General features: G+C 48.5%; 1 protein-coding gene across 5 annotated transcripts in view; it reads right to left on the minus strand.

Annotated features, from left to right (window-relative positions):
- Positions 1-19958, minus strand: part of BCL9 (BCL9 transcription coactivator) — a 61514-nt gene that overhangs the window by 22712 nt on the left and 18844 nt on the right. Inside the window, exon 1 of one of the 5 annotated variants that reach the window (XM_071563680.1) lies at positions 10574-10640. The exons of 2 other annotated variants lie outside the window; for them this stretch is intronic. The gene's annotated coding sequence lies outside the window, so the exon portion shown is untranslated. Of the gene's footprint in view, positions 1-10279; positions 10370-10470; positions 10542-10573; positions 10641-19958 lie in introns of those variants that run through there. 2 more of the 5 variants (XM_071563696.1, XM_071563689.1) reach the window with 2 other exon arrangements.

The raw sequence follows: 19958 nt of genomic DNA on the forward strand, positions 1-19958 counted from the left end.
TCTTTTCCAACCTAGTCCATTCTATGATTCTATGACCTGTTCTCCTTCAGGACTGTCACCACCAGCCATCCCTCTGCTCTTCTCCTTCACACGAGCCCTCCTGCTGCTCTCTAGCACCTGGGTTGCTCAGCACCACAAAGCTGCCATTCCCATGGGGGCAGAGTTGGAGGGTTACGTATTCCTGGCAGGTTACTGCTGGGTGAGATGTGTGTCAGTGGGTAAGTGTTGCTTGTGCACTGAACCTCTCATTTCTTTGCTTTTAGACCCACATTAGGCATGTGAGGTGCAGCACGACCTTTAGAGACACAGTACGGCACTTCCACCCTGGTTTCCTTGTTGTTAAATGTAGGATCTTCCACACAGAAATGACTCTTCTAAGTAGTAAGGCACTTCAAAGAACTCCAGCAAGCAAAGACTGCATGTACACAGTACTCCACGATGCTACATGATTGTATCAAAGCTGCTGGGATGAAAAACTGACATTTGATAAATAACATGAGGTCACCTCAAAGATCTCAGAACACTGCGTGTAAAAATGTTATTTTGACAAGAAATTAAGCAATTGTATAATCAGGTCTATTATCAAATCTACTGCTTTGACACGATCTTAAAAAAGTACGAGGAGCATGCAATTCCAATTGCTGTGGGATCCTCCCTCACTCAACACGAGATGTACGCATTTAATATTCTTCTAGTTAGCCACGCATGTACAGCAAAGCCTAAAGCACTTCAAAGTATTTACTGTGCTGTATAAACAGAGCGCTATTTTCAAAGACTCATAACTGTCAAATCAAAGCTGGCTTTCACAAGAGCATTCAGAGGCATTTCTGCTGGATGGTGGCTATTTGCCTGACAGTTCAACCTTCTACCCCCAACCACAAGAAGGTTAATATATATATATATACATATGCATATTATTTTTTAAGAGATGGAAGAAAGTGTTTTCTTGCTAACAAGCTGTCAAGTCATTCCAGCCTGAAGTTCTTTACTCCTTTCTCTCACATAAATATGAAATGTGGAGGAAAACTTCCATTCCACTGGAAGAAGTTCTAAGGAGTTTCTCCACACATAGGACTGCCTAAACTCTCCATTGTAACAGCTCTCACTGCTGAAGCTGTGGCTGTTCACCTCAGCAGGCCACAGCTTGGTTTCATATTACACTGCAAATACATTTCTAATCAATCCTCAAACAAATCGAGATTGGTACATAGATAAAATACTGCCATTTCACAGGCAGTGCAACAGTGATATCAAGACACCCAAAGAAGTCAGTTCAGCAAAATGCAGAAAGCAGAGCTCTGAGCCACCTGAAAAATGGTCTGCTGCTGCTCCTTCCCAATGCTTTCATCAGTGAACCACTAAACCAGCATTTTTGTTAAGGTCTTCACAACTCTATACCCACTGCAAAGGTGGCAAAGAGCTTGACACAACATACACAAGCAGACTCACAGATTTAAAGCAATTTGTAGAGCGTAAATAACATGGTCGAGTAGATAGATCACAGGCTCTGTTCTCAAGTTCGTCACCAAATCCAAGCTAACCTGGTTTTAAAAGAGCCCATGGGCCCCAGCCATCCTGCTGATAAGGTAAAACAGATATCTGCACCCTTTGTTCAGAAGGCACAGAGGACAACAACAGGCACACGGAGACCATCCGGTGACAAGATGGGTCAGTGATTTAAAGCTCTGCTGCTACACAGGCAGCCCCAGCAGAAAGCTGAGGAGCAAAACCACAGTGCTTTCTTAAGAGGCCAAAGAGCCACGAGAATGAGACAACCAGCCCAGAGTAACTGCGAATGCTGGAAGGGAAGTTTTAGCCAGGTGGGGGTTGGTCTCTTCTCCCAGGCACTCAACAATAGGACAAGGGGGCAGGGGCTCAAGCTCTGCCAGGGGAAATTAAGTGGGAGATCAGAAAAAAGTTCTTTCCAGAGAGAGTGCTCAGGCATTGGAATGGGCTGCCCAGAGAGGGGGTGGATTCCCCATCCCTAGAGGTCTTGAAACTGAGATTGGCCGTGGCACTGAGTGCCATGATCTGGTAAAGGGACTGGAGTTGGACCAAGGGTTGGACTTGATGATCTCGGAGGTCTTTTCCAACCCAATCCATTCTATGGTTCTGTGATTCTAAGTTGAACAGGCAGCTGTGTGGGTATCTGTGCTTGAGTAACAACTGCTCTCAACTCAACACACAAATCAGCAAACTCTCCCTCAATTCCACATGCAACTAAATTATTGTGTATATCATGCACTCTTTTTGTCATAGACTGTACCACTAAGGAGCACTTAAAACCAGCTTTGTTTTCAAGACTACAGCACCCAGTTTTCAGTGAGCTCTCAGAGGACATTGCTCTACCACCTCTCAGCCCTGTTTTGCTGAAAGAAATCACGTCTCTGGTAAAGAATACTTTCCAGATTTCTTCCTTGAAAAGGATTTCACTGATTCTGCCTGGGTTTAAAAATCAAACAGGCCAACCACCTTACAGTCCACTGTTCATCTCCTTTTCCTATTCCACAAGCTGCTTTTCAGAGGCCAAACAAGGAAAATTTCACCTCCCCTTTTAACTCTGTCTAAAAAAAATAATCTTGGAGCATGTCTATCTGTTCTAAATAGATAACATTCATTCTTCAAATACAGTAAACAGCAATTTCATAAGAGCCTTTAAAATAAATTCAATAGTGTTGTCAAAGTAGATCAAAACCAGAGCACTCAGATCCAACTCTGCCAAAGAGCAGGTAAGAACAAACCCAGAAAGAGGAGTAAAGCAAATGTAAAAACTTGGGTAGCAGCAGTTTGCTTTGTGATACCCAGAGTTTGGTGGCTTGGACCAGATTTCAGTTCAGGGGGATCCAATCAGAAGCCTGTGCAGTTGAAAGGCACATCTCACACACTGGTCTCAACCAAGTTTCCAGAGAAGTGTGTGAGAACCCTGCAGCAAACCCAGGCACAACAAGCTATTCCCTCCCTCTCTTTCCCAATATAGAAGCACATCTGTTAAAGCAGAATAAAAAACAAGGTTTAGACCACAGGCTTAATACCTCTTCCAAAATTTCTACTGTCACTGATTACAATAATTGAATATTCTTCATATTCCTACAGACATCTGACGCTTTTTAACTCTTGTTGAATTCTTGCTCCTGATGATTCTCACAGCATGAGTTTCACTGCTTAATTGCAACCACACTAAATAGTCTATCGTCAATTTACAGTGCATGTTCTGTATCATCAGGCAGACTTGACACAGCAGAAACTTTTCCATAGCTAAACCACCACACTCTTCTATTTGCCCTGCTTGAAGCTTCTTAAGGAAGGTTTTTCTTTAGATACCCTGCATGTATGTTCAGAGATGACTTTTGGCAAAAAGAACAAGGTAAGCTGAAGGAACTGTTTTCAGGCAAGGGAAGCTGAAACAAACAGGTGTAAAAAAATATTTAGCAAGTTTAGCAGACTCTTAATAGTATAGTTAGATGAGCAGCCCTTTTGGCAGCAAAGCCAGCTTAAAGAACTGCTGCTACCAATATTTACTTCCACCCCTGCACCACACTGTCTGATGTGCTCATACAACTGTTTGTGTGGCCAAACACTGAACCAGTTTGGCAAAATGATGTAGGCTAAGTAAAAGCATTTTTTTTCTTTTTTGCCAAGCTACTTCTAATCCAGATCTGCTCCTTGATCTGTCTCAGTATCCACCTTTTCCAGTAGCAGCACCAGCACACACAGAGGGGTGTGTGGAGTCAAAACGGGCAAACACCAGGGACTCCTCACAAGCCAACTCTTAAATGCTCACAGGCACAGTAATAGAGGGCAGCTAGGCCTCCAGGTGAGGGTTCAGCCACAAAGTACAACTCCTGCTTCATCAAAAATACAAATTAAAAGTCGCCATTGGAACAGTTTGCTTGGACTCATCACAACGAAATGTCACCTATCGTTGCTAAGAGGTGTTTGTGAGCCTGAGTGGTGTTAAAGGTAACCCTTCAGAAATCTCCCAGCAGATAATTTTTTTTTGTTTGTTCAAGTTCTTCAAGATTATCAGGAATTCCTAATGATGAATAAGGTTCCTACTCTTCTGGGCTTGTATAGTCCCTACCAGAAAGGAGATCAAGCTCCAGAATTACTAAACGTTCAAAACAAAAAAAATGTAACAGACAAGTCGGGGTATTTTAAATTCAATTGGCAGAGCAGAGCTTGGACAAACCTCAGCAATGAAATCTGCTTCCATTCACAAACTGCTCTGAAAACCTGAGTTAACACCTTGACTTTGCCAGCAGGAAGACTAGAGGGACTCCAGCAGAGCTTGTAAGCAGGAAATCCAAGCCCACAGCAAAACTCGCTGGGTTAAAGGACTTCGTATCTATGTAAACAGAGCACAGAACTTAGCAAGGCACGGAGATTTCTGTGAAGTCCAAGGCCAAGCAAACTAGTGAGAAGGATTTTATGAAGGCTGCCTGCATTGCTCTGAAGAAATTATGGTAAACTTCTAGGAAGCAGAAGAGATGAAGCCCTTCAAGACAGCACAACTCATATTTAAGACAGGTTTAGTTTGAATACTCATTTGAGTAGAAACTACTCCACAGGATAAAGTTGTTGTTGTTTGGGTTTTGATTTTTTTCCTATTGAATTTATAAAAGATCAACAAAATTCCTAAGCAGTAGGCACAGACTGAAAGGCAAGAGAATCGACACAGCACGTCAGGAATTCAGAAGGAAAAAACAAGATCTAGAAAGAAACATGTAGAAATAGGTGGAAGTCAACGTGTTACAGAGTAGCAAGCCTTTGTCTAGCTAAATATCTGGATCAAAGTACTTCATTCTTACCCACCTCTAACATATAAACTGCTCAGAAAAGCTGCATATGAACATTTTAGCCTTGTGGCTTATAGTTGCCTTAGTTTCTATATTTGGATGTTTAGTGACAAATGTAGTTTCTCTGGCTGTGGACTAACCCCATCTGAAGACAATCCAAGCACGTGAACTGTAAAGATGAAATGCAGGATGGGGGGGAAGGAGGAGGGGAAGCAAAGGGAAGAAAGAGTCCACACCCTTTGTACTCGTAACATACAGAAGAGCCCCACAAAGTTTCAGGTTGTACGAAGAGGAATTATGTATTTTCTTTCACATTAAAATTCAGGTCCTGACTAGCTTAGAAGACTGTGTTGACCAATAAACAAATTAACTGTATCACAAGAGAGGAAAGCAAAACACCTCCACAAAACAAACAACAAAAAGCCCCTAGCCTACAAAAAGGTGCTCACATAGTCCAGCTACACCCTCACACCAGAGCAGATCACAATTTCTCCCAGAACATCTTTACTACATCTATGAGCTAAATAATCTGTACTGGGAAAACCACACTGGGAAGTCAGAAACGGAACTTTTATCAAACATTGCAAAAATCAAGTACACACGCACAAAATACATCCCCAAAAGAATTTCTAATGTTAACCTGACCAAAGATGAGCAGCTGAATGGGAGGGGGACTTACACAAAACTTGTTTAGGGTGGGGCTTTTTTTTGCTTGGTTTTGTTCACACTTATTTAACGTCAATGATTGATTAACATTTTGGATAAAGGAGGTCTTTGTTACTGATTCAGCATCTCCACCCCTTCAATTAAGGTGTTAAGAGTTCACACAAGTGCAGTGAGACCCAAGATCCACAGACCCCTCTCCACAATAAAATCCCGACCCCAAAAAATCTCCAGATTTAAAAAAAAAAAAAAAACAAAACCAAAAACGCACTCACCCCACTGAGAAAATTGCCAAATCCCAAAAACTGACATAGTTGCTAACCTCAAGTTAAAAAAGAAAGATGCCTTTCTTTTGTTGTTTGAGGAGAGGCCAGCAAGGGAGACAGGGAAAGAATATGAGCCCTCGAGCCATTTTTATGCTCTGAGTAAGAAAAAAGGGACACATTCATTAAAAATAATCTCTTTGGAGATCACTGTTAAAAGAAAAAAAATCCACACCGCACAACAGAGTCATCACGCCAACCTGTCCAAAATGGCTATAAAACCTCACCAAAGCAACCCTTGTAATTCAGAGCAGAAAGCAGATCCCTCTGCTATGGACATGTGCAGTTCAGTGAGCACAGATCCGCTGCTACAGGATGAACACAGGACTGTGTTGCCTCTGTTTAACTTCACCAAATCGACACCTGTAACACCCCACCGCAGGCCGAAATCGGACATTACAGACCTCATATAAAGCAGAAGAGAGGTAAACAAAAAGAAGTGGGAATAAAGCTGTTTAGGTATGTTAATTCGTTCATTCCAAACTGTTTCATTTGATGTAATGCCTTGCCTAGTCTTCCAACATTTGTTTTTGAAATATTTTGAGCAATCACTGACCACGTAATCCAACAAAACACTTTTTTTCCTCATGCTTTTAAAGCTTGATACATTTAAGCATCCTATGATGTCTGTGTGGGCTTTTCACAGAGAAATCGAGGACAAAATACTTTCAAGGAAAAAAGTGCTGTTGGAACCCCTAAAAATTGGAAGAGCTGTCTCCCCCACTCCCTCAAACTGTGTTTTGACAGTAGAGCAACCAGCCACCAACAGGGAGCCTTAAGGAGACAAACTTGACCTGACACAACCCTTTCTTCTCTGCCCAGACCAAGATGGTGTTACTTTACCAGGTAACAGCTACAAGACTTGATGTTCCTCTCCCAGAAAGTGAGGTTCGTGGTTATTTCTAGAGCAGTTTCAGAGTCCAAGTTAGGTTTGGCATCTGGAGATTAAAAGCATCTTCCCTTTCACATGGTTGGGCTTTGAAATGTTCCACAACCAGCTCCCTACAAACATTTATTTCATACTTTTTTTGCTGCATGACAATTTCCTGATTTCTCATGTAGCTTACTATTAAACCACTGATCATGTAACCATCCCACCCTAATTTTTTTATACCCAAATAGCAACCCACAACTGACTGTCACATTGGATTCCTCCCATCTGTGTCCTCACACTTTGTCTACCCTCTGTGAGTAACATCCACCTTCCACATCCCAAACACTCCATCAGCAGAGACCCTTTTAGTCCCATCATCCCTCACCTACACAGAGACCTCAGGGACAGAAAGTTGGACAAGACAGAAATATGGGGTGCTCTCAACCATTCTAGAAGTGGAGCCTTGTTGCCTGCATTCATCTCCCTGTCCCATCATTTCCCTGAGCATTTGGGGTCTTCAGTGTTCCTTTTTTTCTCATCATCTGACCCTTGACCACATGAACTTGCAGTGTTTCTACAGATTTAGCCTTTCTCATCCTCCTCTGCAGCCAGCCAGGGCACAGAGTGCTTCTCATGCACAGAGACACACACACACAGACACACATGCAATGCCTCTCCTCTGCCTAGCAGGAATACTTCCAAATAACCACAGTGCCCCTGCCTTGGCAGATACTGCTCTTCCCCACAGTCTCTATATACAAGATCCCCTCCCACACTCCCAGTATCCCACAAACTCCTCTTGCACAACTATCCCACATACCAGTTCAACACTACATGCTTTGCTTCCCTGGATTTCTGCTCACCTGAACTACCTTCACTGCCTCCCAGCTCTGCAGCCCCCCAGTTTCCCTCATGACCGTTTGAACCACCTCCCTCAGGCTGAAAGCACTTTCTACCCACCCCATATTCTGGCTCCCAATGTTTCCCCATACCACGATCCCACTCCCATACTCCCTTCTCAAGTCCCAGCTCCTCATCCTTTCATCACTACATCCATCTCCTCATGAATCAGCCTAATTCTTCCCAGCATACCTTATACTCCACATTTCTTCATCCATCTCTTCACATTTTTTCCTGCAAACACCCATATTTCAGTTCTTCCTGGAACAAATCCCCACCCCCTACCTTGCTCACAACACATCCGAGATGATCTAATGTCCCACACAGCCCCTCCACCCCATCACTGCATGTTTCACCTTTTATTCCAACCCCTACATTCCTGCCACAGACCCCTGTGCTCCAGCTCCACCAGAGCTCACACATGCAGCTCTCACCCTATTTACACCAGCTTCCTTCTCCTAGGACAGTACTCACTCCCAATCCAACCACCCAGCCCTGATGCTGCAGCCCCTCCCATCCTGTGTCCCAGCCCCTCACTGGGACTGGAATCTCAGAACCACTTCTCTAATGCACCAAACACTGTCCTCTTCCACAGCACGGCCCCAAGGGCACCCCAGACACCTCAGAGCATTCCACACACCAGCACAGCCTCCAGAGCACCCCAGTGCTGCACCCCACAGTCCCCAGCACAGCACAGCCACGTGGGCACCCAGTGCCCCCAGCACAGCCCAGTGCCCCCCACACAGTCCAGCCACGTGGGTACCCAGTGCCCCCAGCACAGCCCAGTGCCCCACACACAGCCACGTGGGCACCCAGTGTCCCCAGTACAGCCCAGTGTCCCCAGCACAGACATGTGGGTACCCAGTGCCCCCCAGCACAGCCCAGCCACGTGGGCACCCAGTGCCCCCCAGCATAGCCCAGCCACGTGGGCACCCAGTACAGTCCAGTGCAACCCAGAGCACCCCACACAACTCTCCACGAGGCACAGCTCTTGGGGCACCCCATGCACCACTGTGCAACCCAGGACAACCCACACACTCCTTCTCACAGCACACCCCATACATTCCTCCATACAGCACAGCCCCCAGGGCATCCCCTGCACCACAATGCAGCGCAGAGCGTTCCATGTGCCCCTCCACACACCACAGCCCTCCAGGGCTCCTTGTGCACACCAAAGCACCCCAATCATCCCATGGAACACAGTGCCAAGAGCGTTCCCTGAGCCCCACACATTCCTCCGTAGAGCACAGCTCCCAGGCCACCCTGCACCCCACACATCCCATGGAGAACAGCTCCCAGAGCATTCCATGCACTTCACACACCCTCCACAAAGCACAGCCCCCAGGTACCCCGTGCTTCCCACACATCCCATGGAGCACAGCTCCCAGAGCATCCTCTGTGCCCCACACATCGCTCCAGGGAGCACAGTTGCCAGAGCATTCCGTGCTCCCCACACATCCCATAGAGCACATCCCCTGCACCTCGGGGATCCCTCCATGGACCACAGCTCCTGGAGCATCCCCTGCTCCCCACACATCCCATGGAGCACATCTCCTGTTCCCCACACAACCCACCATGAAGCACATCCCTTGCAACACAGCTCTTGGAGCATCCCCTGTCCCCCACAGATCCCTCCATGGAGCACAGCTCCTGAAGCATCCCCTGTCCCCCATAGATCCCTTCATGGAGCACAGCTCCTGGAGCATCTCCTGCTCCCCACAAATTCCATGGAGCACATCTCCTGCTCCCCACACAACCCACCATGGAGCATATCCCCTGCAACACAGCTCCTGGAGCATCCCATGCTCCCCACAAATCCCATGGAGCACATCTCCTGTTCCTCACACAACCCACCATGGAGCAGATCCCTTGCACCACAGCTCGTGGAGCACCCCCCGTCCCCCACAAATCGCTCCATGGAGCACAGCTCTTGGAGCATCCCATGCTCCCCACATATCCCATGGAGCACAGCTCCTGGAGCATCCCCTGCTCCCCACAAATTCCTCCATGGAGCACAGCTCCTGGAACATCCCCTGCTCCCCACAAATTCCTCCATGGAGCACAGCTCCTGGAGCATTCCCTGCTCCCCACAAATTCCTCCATGGAGCACAGCTCCTGGAGCATCCCCTGCTCCCCACAAATTCCTCCATGGAGCACAGCTCCTGGAGCATTCCCTGCTCCCCACAAATTCCTCCATGGAGCACAGCTCCTGGAGCATCCCCTGCTCCCCACAAATTCCTCCATGGAGCACAGCTCCTGGAACATCCCCTGCTCCCCACAAATTCCTCCATGGAGCACAGCTCCTGGAGCATTCCCTGCTCCCCACAAATTCCTCCATGGAGCACAGCTACTGGAGCATCCCATACTCCCCACAAATCCCATGGAGCACATCTCCGGCTCCCCACACATCCCATGGAGCATATCCCCTGCAGCACAGCTCTCGGAGCATCCCCTGCTCCCCACACATCCCATGGAGCACAGTTCCCAGAGCATCCCCCGCTCCCCACAAATTCCTCCATGGAGCACAGCTCTTGGAGCACATCCCTTACTCCGCACACATCCCTCCACGGAGCACATCCCCGGGGCACCCCCGAGCTCCCCTCTCCTCCCGCTCCTCCGGGGCACCCTCCGGTCCCCCCCACGGCTTCCCCCGGAGCCTGCCGAGCCCGGCGCGGTCGGTGCGGGTGCCGGTGCCCAGTGCTCGGTGCCCGCCCCGCACTCACCGCGCTCAGCCCGGGGCCGGCGGGGGCGGCGCGGCGTCTCAGTCCGCCTCCCGCACACACACACAGGCTCCATTGTCCGCCGGCGCCTCCCCCCCCGCGCCCCGCACACATGGTACCGCCCAGCGCAGCCCCTCGCGCCCGCTCCCCCCGCCCGCTCCCGCCCCCCCCCCGCCTCTCCCCCTCGCCCGCACCGGTTCTTTTCACACCAACCCCCCCCGCTCCCGCCGCGTCCCGCAACGCGCGGAGAGGGGAATGGTACCGCCCGTCGCGCGCGCCCCGCCCCGGCAATGGTACCGTCCGCTCCTCACTCGGCCGGCGGCAGGACCGCCTCTCGCTCCCCGCGCCGCGCAGTGGTCTCGCCCGGCCCCCCCGCTTCGCCCCGGCTGGTAGGCGGGGCCTGCGTCCCTTCCCCCTGCACCCGCCCGGTGGTACCAGCCGGGCCCTTAAAGGGACAGGCCCCCTATCTCTGTGGCCCCGCCCCGCCATTAACATGCCACGCCCCCTGCCTCGCGGCGGCTACGCCCCTTCTCCCCTTTTAAAGAGACCGCGCGCCCCAGGCGCTTCTTAAAGGGGCCGCTCCCCCTCCCACCCCGCAACGCCCCTCGGCCACAGCCGCCCCCCGCTCCCCGTGCCCGCCCCCGGTGCCGCAGGGGAGGCGCCCCCGGTGTGTGGGGTCGGGCAGGGTGTCCCCCCCCCGCCTCGACCCAACGGCGGCACCCCCGTGACGGAAACGGCACGCGGGGCCCCTCAGGGGCGGCGCGCGGGGGGTGCGGGATGAGGGATGCGGGATGAGGGGTGCGGGAGCCCTGCCCGCCCTCCTCGGCACCAGGGGCGGTTTCCACACTTGGACACGGGCCGGAGGTGCCGCTGGCACGTGTCCCCCTCCACACAGACCCGGGGAAGGCGGGAGGGGAGAGCGGGAGAGAGGAGGAGGAGGAGGAGGAGGAGGAGGAGAAGCGCCGTCCCTCCTCCCCCGGGGCTGAGCACCCCCTGCGGCGGCGGAGAGAGCCCAGGGCTTTCCTTGTGCTGGGGGTTAAGCCGCATCTCGGAGCCGAGCAGGGAGGGACCAGCAGTAATGGCAAACAGACACAACCTATCAACTCCTAAACACGCTCAAGGGCCCCATCCCGCACAAATGCTCCGCGTTCGGGGGATTAGACATCAGAGTGGTTTGGTTTCAAACTGGCAGCGAGGAGTTCTGAGGATCCGCGGCGAGATCCCCCGCCCTTTTCAGTTTGAGATTTGCTCTGTGAAAAGAGGGCTTTCAACATCCACTAATCCTCCTGCTTCACCTCCACAAAATGTTCTTAAAATGGGCGATCTGGCGGGCTGTGAGGAAGCGCTTTCGAGCACAGCGAGCAGCTGATGGGCTTCGCATCTCCGCGGTGCCTGAATAACCTGTTCGGCCACCGCAACACCAGCGAACACAAATGCAGCGGGTGTCCTCCCTCTCCCTTTATCCTCAAACGACCCATTCTTTGTCCGACTCCCACCCAGTCCAACTCCCACTTTTTAAATAACACAACTCTTTGGAAGAAGACCCTTTCAACGCGACCATTCACACTGGGCGTTGCTCCGGCAGATAAAAGCACCTCCTCTCTCTCTTCAGCCTCCCATCCCTAAGGGGTTTTTCCTCTTTTTGCCCCTCTCTTCTCCCCTCCTCCATGCCCACTTGGAAACACTGTCAAAGAACTCTTCACAGCTTCCTGAGTACTGCTAATTATCACCTCTTACCCCATATACTTTCCCTTGAGGGGAATACTTCTCAACTGTGGGGTTTCGGTCCCTTCTGATTTGGAGACCAGAGAGACCCGAAGCATTTCCCTCTGAACAGACTTTAGCCCACTGACATTTTTTTCCAGACAAATCCCTGAGGCTAAAACTTCCCAGGATCCACTACACGAAGGTGGAAACCTGTTGCCCCTGATGAGTTTTTCCACCTCCCGTACGGGCACCAGCCCCAACCTGCACCTTTTCAGTGATCGCGGCAGCACCTTCAAGAGCTGAAGTGTTGGCAAACCCCAACAGATCGGCTCCACTGGAACCACTACCTTTGCTGCCATCAGTTCCATGCGCTCCTCTACCTGATCATAGAACACAGAATCGATTGGGTTGGAAAAGACCTCCGAGATCTTCAAGTCCAACCCTTGGTCCAACTCCACTCCCTTTACCAGATCATGGCACTCAGTGCCACGGCCAATCTCAGTTGAAAAACCTCCAGGGATGGTGAATCCACCCCCTCTCTGGGCACCCCTTTCCAATGTGATTACTCTCTTCGTAAAGAATTTTTTTCAGATCTCCAACTTAAATTTCCCCTGATGTGCAAACCCCCTCTGTTTTTACATTGATATGGGTCATAAAATGTAACACCTACAATTCCTCCTCTCCTTTAGGCATCCCTCACCAGGAGCAGGCTGAGCCCAGGAAAGATCACCACAGCAGTGGCTGTGCAAAGCAGACCGGCCAGGCAGCCAGACTTGGTGTAAGGATGAGAGGGATGTGCCTCACGGTGCTTCAGACAGAAGATCCAGTCCCGCTTTCACCGACACCAGAAACCCATTGTGGTTTGCTTAAAAGGAGGTTTGTTTCCCCTGGGCAGTAGAGGCTGAGATTTTTCTAGGGAGAGCCTAAGGCAGCCAGGCACCCAACTTCTGTTTTCCAAGGGTACCTTTGAAAATCCTACCCTGTGCCTCAATCCTGACACACGCGACAGCAGCGATTTACAGGGTGTTAGCGGACTGCCTTTTTTGTTCTCCTCCCTCCTCTCTCCAAGTACTTCGCTGTCTTGTCCCTTGAGGAGTCAGACCGGGGGAAAGGAGCACAAAATTCTACTAGTTTGCAGACGCTGTGGTTCCTCCGACTCCCCTCCCATCCCCCGACCCCATCCCCCCACATTTCAAGCAGTTATAAATGACTGTGCAACTCTGCAGGCAGCGGTCTCAAATAACCACAGCAAGCCTCTCCCCTCCAACGGCTTTAAGTCTCTTCCTTCCTCTCTTTGGGGCTCCAGAGAGCAGTTATCAAGGTGTTTTGCTTCACTCAAGGGTTGTTACTTCACCCACTGCCTTTGGGAATCTGCCATGGCAGTGAATTCCCAAGGCAGGAATTCTCAGCTGAGAAATCCCTCCCTCCCTCCCGCTGTCCTTGAAGGGTTTTACCATGGGAACTGGCAACAGGCTCCCAAATGAACTTAACTGCGAAGACAGGTTGTAAGTCAGGATTTCAGGTAGCAGAGCCTCAGAGAGTGGGACTGTCAGTGCCAGCCACGGGAGCTGCCCCCTGTTTGGGAGCCTTGCCCTCCCCCTAACAACCTCATAAAAGCTGCCCCAGAAAAACCAGCTGTCCCAGCTCTTTAGAGCACTGGCAAATTCAAGAACATCTTGGAAACATTACAGCTCTCACCACACTGTGTACTCTCTCCGCACAACTCCCTGTCTGCACAGAGGACAGGAGATCGGCCGGTCTATTCAAAAGCAAGGTCCTCTTCCATTAGAGCAAACCAATCCTAAGGAAAGTTGCCACAGGAGCTCCAGTTCTGTGGAGCAGACAGATCAGACGAGATAACCCAGCCAGCTAAATACATTTGCATGACACTTTCTGTACATGGTTCAGAGCATGGCACATCCCGATTGCAGCTCTTATTCTCTTTAAGGGCCCAGCCCTGCAAACACTTAATTTTACATGTGTAAGTAGAGTCCCACTGAAGCACAATGAAGCTACTCATGCAAATAACATTGAGAGTGTGTAGGGCTGTGGCTTTTTCACTATTCCATCTGCAGCAGACCCAGTTTTAGAGGATCCTGCCATGCTCTCTGTTATCACTGCTCACTTGTGCCAGTTAAACTATTCATGCAGCTACACTCATAGGTGAGCTGCTTAAACAATCCAACTTCTTTTTAAAAGCCCTACTAACAAGAACAAATCCTTAACGCCAGACCAGCTCCGATGTAGATTTCATCCCCACAAGCGACTGAACTGGCACAACTGGAGGAGGTGGAAACATCTGAGGAACAGGAACTTTTGAAGATGGGATTGAGTGAAGCCGGAATGGAGACACTGAGGCTTAGTGTGTGAAGGCTGGCGGCATTACCCTCTTCTGAAGTTACACCCTGCTCCTGACCATCCACTCTCTGAAGCGGAACCTTCTCCAACCACACAGTCATTCCACATGAAACAAGTTTCACCTCAAATGCAACAGTAGATTGGGTCTTTTCAGTCATTAAAACTTAAAAATCTTGCCTCGAGAAAAGCTGTCACCAGTAAGAATCTTCTAACAGTTCCTTTACCCAGGATCAGGGCCATGTGCTCCTCCTTGCAGGTAAAGAATGTCATCGCTGTGTGCATCTGTAGCCAGTACATCGCTGCTCCTGCAGTCACAGGATCCCTTGCTATTAGCTTTGACATGGCACATTGGGGCCATGCAAAATGTTCCTTACATTTTCTTTTTTTTTCAGTTTATGGGCTATTTTATCTCCAGAAACTCTATGCTTAAATTGCATCACATATTTCCTGTCTGCTGAGGCAAAGTTTCTCTCTTTCAGTGCAATTATAACCTTCCAGCAGGGAAGCTCCACTAACTCCTTAAGAGCTTTGCTCTCTGTAGTGCCTCCCGACCTGCATTCATGTACACCTGAACAAAGTGGGTGTAAAACACCATCACTGTTGGAAGTGAAGAACACACACCATTAGGAGGATGCTTTGCTTTGTTTGTTTGCTTTAGGTTTGGGGGTTTTTTTGCTCTGGTGTAGATGATCAGAGAAGCTGCAGGACAAGAGAGAGATCAGGCTGTATGAAACCATTTTCTTACCAGCTTTGAGTTTTACAGGGCTGCATGCTCTAATGAGCCTTCTCGAAAGGAAACAACCCATTTCTGTAAGGAATCCAGGTGATTATGGTTTGCATACCGCCGTGATCTCTCTGCATGGGCACAGGGGAGCTGCCTTCATGAATCTTGCTGCAGGATGAAGTCTAAAGCTGGACAATGTGAAAGAGATGGGAAAGGACTACAGGGAGGGGTAGTTTAACATCCATTGTTAACTTGGAAAAAAAACCTTCTTTCAGAAAGTCTTTTATTTATTGTAAATCATTCCTAAAAGATTAGGAAATCAGGCCTGGGGGAGGGGCAGAGATTGTTGTGGCTTTCTTTCTTGTTCAGTGTCTTTTGGGTATTAGACATTATCCCGAGTCTCCTCAGTTTTGCTGAACCTCAGTCCTGCAAACCACCAGAGAACATTCTTAACGTGGTCTGGGTGAACAGTCTCTCTGCACCCCAACATGTGTGGGACTTCACAAACTAACAGAGGAGGGAAATGCATTTATATCCATATCAATGCCAGGATCCACATATACACTCACACACATCCCTCCCAAAAACACTCATACACAAATCCCAACCTCTGTCCCCACTGCTGGCATAAAATAACCTGTAGCTCACCTACAGCAATGATTAGTGCCCAGCTGGCTGCACAGGGCACAGAGCTGTGTAGGGAAGGAGACTGGCTGATGGATCTGTCCAGCGCTGGTTGCACAACATCACCCTAAGACAATAGTGTACAAATAATGGCAAATTCACCTGGAAAAAAAAAAGGCCTTTCTCTCACTTTCCTGCCTGCACTGGAGAAAGAGAAACAGTTGATGTTGTGTTTTCCTGTTCATATGAACATCCAAACAATCTGAGCCTTAATCAAGCTTGGGCTGGAGCATGGGACTGGGCCTGTGGTTAAAATACTCTTCTGATCTCCAGAGAGTCTTATTGTCCATCTGCCACCCTTCAAGACATTATGCCACATCACAACTGATGTGATGAACAAATCCCACGTAGTATAACATTCCAGTTGCAGAAAGCTCTTGTCCTATTTAGAAAGTCATCTCTCAAGTCAATAAGCAGGTATGAGGCAAATACCAGGCAGCCACAGAGATAAATGCTCAGCTCTATCTCCTATGATTAAAAAAAAAGGAAGAAGAAGGAGAGAACAGATACTGATTCAGAAGGGAAATAGGTAAACAGAATCTGGGGAAACATATGCTCATGCAACACATGAAAAATATGAATCCATACTAAACAAAGGTGGGAAATTTTGGCATGCAGAAGACTCCAAAACCAATGATTGCCCAGAAACACTGTTCCCACCACGCTGTCCCCATGTTTCACCGGGAACTGCTAACATACACTGAGTGCTGTGGTACTGCCAGACAATTTTGTCTGTGGAATTGCCTGACCTTTGAGCCTTTGGGGATTCTCAGCCAAGGCTTTACACTCCCTTTGTATGTGTATGGCCATCTTTAACATCAATGAGAATAGACATGGTAGCAGCTCACAAAATTGCCAAACTCACTTCCTTCTTCCACTCAACCACCTGCTAAGCCTGGTACAAGACAACAAGCCCCCATGCACAACCACAGAGCTGTGTTCTCTGCACTGCCTGCCCCACAGCACCAGGGCACACATGCGTGCACTTTCATGGTGTACAAGCAAGCAAAGAAAAACTTCAAAGCAATATTTCTGAGAAAGCCATAACCAGATGAAGAAAGCACCTCCCATCAGGAACATCCTTCTCACAGAATAAACAGAAGAAGGCTAAGTCTGCTCTCAGACAGACAGAAGAAGTCATCTGTCGCCAACACACACAACAACTCTCTTGGCATAACGGGCTTTTAGTGCCTTCCAGTGCTGCTGCTCCAGCATCCGGCTGCTCCGGGTACCCGCCTGCTGCTCAACAGGGCAGCAACACAGACAGGTTACACTCACAGACTACACCTGCCCCTACAGCCAGCACAGAGATGTTTGAGGGTAAAATTTTGCTCATGTCTCCTTCAAGGCTACAATAAAATAGAAACACCTTTAGCATGAATTCCCCTCTAGACTGCACACAAAGAAACCAAGCCCCCACTGTACCACAGACTGGCCCATTAAAGCGAATGGTTAAATTCTTGCTATGAAAAAGTAGGCGTTGTTGTCTGTTTTGTGAGGCAGAAATCAATATTCCCGCCTCCTCTCCTTCTGTTATTTCACCTTGAGATACTCATGCTCAGTTAGATGAGATCTGAGTCTTACTCATTGTTACTTCAACTTTTCTCTCTCCAGCATTTCACAGGGTCACGGACATTCTTGGAGTCCCAACCTGCCTATAATTTACCACTCAGCTCCCTAAACTGGTGACTGAACTAGTGACTGATTTTCCTTCCAAATCACACCACTGTGGCCATTTCTAACTGTTTATCTACACACCCAGCTCCATCATTGTGCTCTGTGTCCTCCAATAATAACCCTCTCTCTGCCACAGCCTCTCTCTTCTCTGGACCCCTATAATTCACTCCCTGCTAGCCTCTTCCATACTGTGGCCATCTCATATAAATGTTTTATTGCGAAATGCCCCTTCTGCTCTCACTCTCCCTTTAATCTAACTGGGGGGGGGGTAAGCTTGGTTAAGTCTATGGATTTTTTGAGGGGAAGAGGGTAAAGGGGAAAGGACCTGGGTGACTGATGCTTAGCCCAGGCAACCCTGCAGCACAGTTGGCTGGGAAGAGACACATAGGGTAAGATAAGCCAGTACCATACCTCAACAGCTGCTCCTTCAACCAGGTTTCCCTGTGGCAGTTCAGATCCAGGGCCTGGACCAATTCCCGCAGATCAGGTAGCAATAATGCCAGGCTGACTGGGCTGTTCTGATGAGTCCTCTTGGATGCAGCTCTGCCTACAATCATGCCTGCCTCTGTCACCTAAGGATTAGACAACTGCAATATGGTCTGTTTGGCACCATGCTTCAAATCCATTCATAAACTGAAGGCAGTGCAGAACTCAGCACTTGATTAGAAAAGCCATGTCTCTCACTCATGATCATTCTCGCATTTGTGCTCCATTTTTATGCCATCTGACCACTGGCTTCCAGATAGATTTTAACTTGTTCCTGTTGACCTCTAGTGCCTGGCACAACAGAACCCTTCCTACCTAAAAGATCACCTCTTATATTTCCCAGAAGCTGTAGAAAAGGCACCAGGTATTCTCGCACAGGTACTTAGGAGAGTAGAGTCGAGGGCTGTTCAGTCTCTAGTTTGCCATTGTTTGCTGGTGACAGTCTGATGAAATTGTTTGAGTTATAATGAAGACAGTTTTCATTATCTGTCATTTAAAAATGTCAAGGGAGCTTAGACTGAATGGATAGGTGCTACCTGTTGTTTCAAATAGATTTTGATGAAAGAAACACATTTCAAAAGTACCAGTCACTGATTTACAGGTGCTGTATAAAGATTACATAAAACAGTGAGATCCCTCCAAAGAAAATAAGCAGATTTCTCCCCTTGCTTTTTAATTTAGACATCAGCTTATCATCGGTGTAGTGCTCACTTTCTCCTGCAGTAATCAACATTGACTTTCAGACCTGCAGGGTCCTAGAAGATAGAGGACAATACCTACAAAACCAGGACTCTTCATTATTAGAGGGCACTGCATAGTTTTGGCTTAGCAAAAAGAATGCTTCATTCTTTTGCATTTTTACTTCTGCACTTTGACAGTGCAAACTGTGAACAACTTTAGCAACAGATGTCACAACTGGACATACTTCTGCCCAAACATTTTGCTAGTCCCTCTCTGCTAATGGTGTTGGCCTCTCACAGCTGAACTGCAATAACAGACTGTGTGAATGTTCCTAGTCCATCTGAGCACAAAATCTGCCAGCTTATTTTAAATCATACCAATTTATTCTCTAGCATGAATACATCTGCAGACAATACCTGCTTGCAGGTCCTGAGAGACACCTAGGATGGCATGGCTCTTTTCCATCTATATCTTTATGTTTTAGAGTATCCATTTAACACATGAAATGCTGTTTAGGGGACCTGCCTTGGTAATGTAACACTGATGGGACACTCCCTGTGCCTTGACTTGCTTACTACATGAGTTGTTCCTACACACAACCTGCACCTTTTGCCTGTCCTCTCAGTCAAACCACAACAAAATGAATGCCAGCAGTCCACAAAGCATCCAAGAAATGTAGGTAATATTTTGTGTACAGTGCCTTTAGGAACCACTTGTACTTTTGGTAATTTCTTTTATATGAGAATCCAGCATCAAAGGCTGTAGCAAGAATCATAGAATCATAGAATCAATTGGGTTGGAAAAGACCTCCGAGATCATCAAGTCCAACCCTTGGTCCAACTCCACTCCCTTTACCAGATCATGGCACTCAGTGCCACGGCCAATCTCACCTTAAAAACCTCCAGGGATGGGGAATCCACCCTCTCTCTGGGCAGGCTATTCCAATGCCTGATTACTCACTCTGTAAAGAATTTTTTTCTGATCTCCAGCTTAAATTTCCCCTGGCAGAGCTTGAGCCCATGCCCCCTTGTAAGCATCTCCTGTAAGCATTTAAATGCTGAAGCACAGATACCTTCCACTTAAGAATCAGATAACAAAGATTGCTGCTGCTTTGTCCAGTGACACAACTACAGCCTGCCTGGGTCCCATGCAAGTCAGCTGTCTTCCTCTTTCAAGTCCCTACTTCCCCCATGTGCAGAGGCAGCAGTGTTCCCCAGGGGTGTTCCCGCTCTTGATGGTGTATAGGATGTTCAAAACTAAGACTTCATGGTAATGAGGAAGGAGGGAAGGACTGAGTTTTAGGCTGGTGGACTCTGAGAGTCACAGAAGTGAGAAAGAAATAAGATTGTTCTGAGACCTGATCAT

The sequence above is a fragment of the Pithys albifrons genome, chromosome 1, assembly GCF_047495875.1.
Source record: "Pithys albifrons albifrons isolate INPA30051 chromosome 1, PitAlb_v1, whole genome shotgun sequence".
Classification (NCBI taxonomy): Eukaryota; Metazoa; Chordata; class Aves; order Passeriformes; family Thamnophilidae; genus Pithys; species Pithys albifrons.